Source organism: Harpia harpyja, chromosome 1 (genome assembly GCF_026419915.1).
Source record: "Harpia harpyja isolate bHarHar1 chromosome 1, bHarHar1 primary haplotype, whole genome shotgun sequence".
NCBI lineage: Eukaryota > Metazoa > Chordata > Aves > Accipitriformes > Accipitridae > Harpia > Harpia harpyja.
The window spans coordinates 53,388,153-53,391,593 of NC_068940.1; the positions used below are offsets into that span (position 1 = coordinate 53,388,153).

The 3,441-nt window shown below is 60.3% G+C and overlaps 1 protein-coding gene and 1 long non-coding RNA gene across 8 annotated transcripts in view; one reads left to right on the plus strand and one right to left on the minus strand.

The window, feature by feature from the left end:
- The window catches only part of ZDHHC3 (zinc finger DHHC-type palmitoyltransferase 3), a 36,474-nt gene extending 33,115 nt beyond the window's left edge, over nucleotides 1–3,359 (minus strand). Inside the window, exons 1-2 of one of the 7 annotated variants that reach the window (XM_052794565.1) lie at nucleotides 605–849; nucleotides 225–415 (exon numbers count right to left, since the gene is read on the minus strand). The gene's annotated coding sequence lies outside the window, so the exon portion shown is untranslated. Of the gene's footprint in view, nucleotides 1–224; nucleotides 539–604; nucleotides 851–1,033; nucleotides 1,154–1,319; nucleotides 1,461–1,551; nucleotides 1,642–3,131 lie in introns of those variants that run through there. The other 6 variants (XM_052794579.1, XM_052794531.1, XM_052794549.1 and 3 more) reach the window with 6 other exon arrangements.
- LOC128145026 (uncharacterized) lies at nucleotides 1,670–3,248 on the plus strand. The gene is made up of 4 exons (XR_008236308.1): nucleotides 1,670–1,777; nucleotides 2,353–2,428; nucleotides 2,919–3,031; nucleotides 3,142–3,248. It is a non-coding gene; the product is annotated as an uncharacterized LOC128145026 (long non-coding RNA).
- Nucleotides 3,360–3,441: the final 82 nt, after the last annotated feature.

Consider the following 3,441-nt stretch of genomic DNA (forward strand, 5'->3'; position numbering starts at 1 on the left):
ACCCGGCATCCCTCACTGGCACGCAGGCAGGGGGAGAGCACATCAGAGACCAGACTGCTGCCTCCTCCTCCCCCGACCCCATGTTTTCCAGAAGATTGTTTTCTAATGAGCCACCGTGAGCTCTTGCTTTGTCTTAAAAATCACTTTTCAGAAGTACTCCAGTAATACTTAGAAGCTGCCGTTTAAAAACAGTCCGGCTTACTTCCTACTAACATATAACTCACCATCCATTCCAACTAAACCCGCCACAGTACAGCGCCATGGTTTCAACACAGATTACTCCCGATGCTGAAGTCGCAACAGCCCGACGGTGCCATGGGACAGCCGCAGTCAAACGCCGGGTGACTGCAGCCACCTCTGAAGCGAGAGGGTCCGCTCCACTGTCCAGCCGCTCGCCGATGGGCACATTTCATCACTGCAACGCATTAAGAGATTACAGGACCCCCGGTTCGTCACCACAATCCAGTAACAGACTCTCAAGACCCCGGCGGAATGGCTGGAGGTTCCCAGTTTGAATTTCCTGCCGAAGGGGACATTACACTGCTCTGAACGGCCCCCGGAGCAGACCCAAACCACGTCTTTAGCCCGGTATTATTTAACGTACTTAGCCTTGCAGTATTTAAAGCCCAGCACTTGAAGTCAGCGGATCAGCAGGCGGCGAGGGGCGAGCGGCAGCCCACCTCCCCTTTTCCGACCGATGCCGACAGCTCCAGGAGACGCCGCTGCGGGACGCGACCCACTGACCAGCACGCCCAGCGCCTGCCCGGGGCCCCGGCGGAGGGAAGCGGGGCACCGACCGGTCCTTGGCCGGCCGCGCCAACAACACGTCCCCCCCCCCCCGCCTCTCCCAGCTCCCGCACGGCTGCGCGGGAGCGGGCACCGGCAGGGCCCCGCAGGGTTGGGGGTGGGAGGCGGTTGGTCGCACGGCGCAGGCGGCAGGCGCGGCCCCCGCCTCAGCCCCGGCGACGGGATGGCCGCTCCTCTCTGGCGGGCGACGGCGGCCCGCTCCCGCCCCCCGTCAGCCAGCGCACACCTGCCCGCGCCGTCGGTCGGTCGGTCGGCCGGCCCGTCCGTCCCCCCCCTTCCCCGCCGCCGTCAGTCGCACCACTTACCCCATAGGCCGCCGCCGCCGGTCCGGCGCGCGCCCCGCCGCCCCCACGCCGCGCGCGCGAGCGCACGCCGCCAACGCCGCCACGCAGCGCCGCGCCGGCCGAGGCTGCCCCGCGCCGCGCCCCATCCGCCCCGCCGAGCCCGCGCGCGGCAGCGGCGCAGCCGCCCCCCCCCCCCCAACCCGCGCTCCCTCCCTCGCCACCCCTTACGCTGGCTCGGCGAAGAGGTGGGGCGGCCGCCGGGAGGAACCAGGAAGCGAGCGGCGGCGGGAGGCAACGCAGCCGCCGGCCCGGCCCGGCCCGCGGGCGGGCACCGGCGGGGCTCGGCCCAGCCGCCGGGCCCCGTGTAGCCGGGGCGTGCCTGTGCCTAGTGCGCATTGACGTCTCGGGCGAGGGGGGGGGGTGGTGCGGAAATGCGGGTTTTGTGAGGAAAAAAATTTACCTTTTTTTTTTTTTAAACATGGGGAAGAGGCTGCGTACCCCAGCGCCCCAGACAAGTTCGGGTATTTTTGGTGTGCAGGTATCCAAAATCCGACGGCGTGCAGGAGGACGGAGCGTATCGCTGCAGGTGTCGCTGGCAGAGGGAGCGGCGGCAAAGTTCACTTGACACTCTTCGTCTCTGGCCGCTGCTTCCAGCACTGAAGGCCTCGCCAGGCATTAATCATGCGGTGTGAATTTTTGCATTCCAGGTGGTTCCCTCAGGCTGGTTTTATTTCAGCCAACGCGTGTCATCCGTTTGCCGTAATGAGGTTAGAGGAAAAGACATTGCTTTGTCCTTGTTAAAAAAAAACAAAAAAAAACCCCAACACACAACAACTGGCATCCTTTTTGTCTGATAAGCTTCACAGTTGCCTCGCGTGGAGAATTTGAATGCCCTAGGAAGCGTTCTTCAGAGTGAGGGGGATGCCTTCTGCCAACCCAGAGGAAAAACGAGCCAGACCCAGGCTTCTCCAGCCTGTGGAAAACTGCTGTCTGCATGTAAACAGGATTTGCTAGCTGAGCCCCTGGAGTGTGCAAGAGTTCGGCTCACGTTAGGTAGACCCCAGGCTGGGATGGCAGAGGGGGGGAAACAGAGAAAAAAAAAAAAAAAAAAAAAAGATCGCTCTTTCCTTGCAGTTGGAGCCGTTAGCTGCTGTGGGCTAAGCCCTGAGACAGGCAGGACAGGGAGCCAGAATATCATCTCCCCATGCTCTCAGTGGGAATCATAGGGTGCCCCTGCATTAACCCCTTTTTTCCCTATCAGGAATTCACTTCTACAAGGGAGTTTCTGATTTCTCCTTGCCATGTGGAATGTGAGGACACAAGAACCGCGCTGCAGGGTCAGACGAAGGGTACATGTGTGCTGGACAGCAGCACTGGCAGATGCCATTTAGGGGGAACATACAAACCAGGCCCCTTTTCTGCACGGGTACTGCCTTTGCCTGGCACTCCCCTGGCCCAGGACGGCAGCCTGGCCCTGCTCACCTCCTCTGGGTGAGCTACCCAAACCTCAGCTCCCAGCTCAGTCAGGCTCCACCACTGGCTCTCCCTGCTGAGAAGCAGTTCACCAGGTGAACTCCAGCAGTGTGCTGTGGAACCCTCATAAACCACGGGTCAATCTCACCCAAGCAAGCATCAACGTGAAGCCAGACAGCAACTTTTAAAATAATTTGAAAATTATACACAGGAGCTGTGCAAAAAAAGTGTGAAACTTACAGCATGAACCACTCGTTATGAAACTTTCCTTTAAGGCTGTCAAAAAAACCCCTTAATTACTGCTTTAATATATAGCATGAGTTTTTAATTACATTTCCCATGCTACTTTCCCAGGGATATCTGGCACAGGACCAACAGCGCTCTCTTAATGAGAGCATTGGGGTGTCTTCTCTGCTCCTGCACCAACCTGCCCTGTGCACCGCACCTCGCTCGGACCTTTCTCTGAGGTAAAAAAACCTCTGCATTTCCTCATTTTTCTTCCTCATCACTGCGCGAGCCCTTCCCGAGCACTGGGGTATTTCCACAGCCTCCTTCAGGAGCTTTTACCTTGGCGCAGGGCAGGCAGAGAGCCGGGCACTGCCCCTTTGGTCTACCAGGAGCGTCAGCTTCTTGGAGGAGACGTTTTTCGGGACCCGGGGCACTCCGCGGGCACTCGGAGCGCCGCGCCTGCTCCCTGTGAAAGCCTTCCGTGGGGAGTTTAACTGCTGTCACGCCCCACTTGGCCTGTGAGAGGGGGGAGACCCCGACGTCCGCTACTCGCTCGGCGAGCGGAACGGTGGCTGAGGCCACCCAGGGGCTTTCCCGCCCCGGGCGCGTGGGGCGGGGAAGTGCGCAGGCGCGGGGTCCGCCCTTTCTT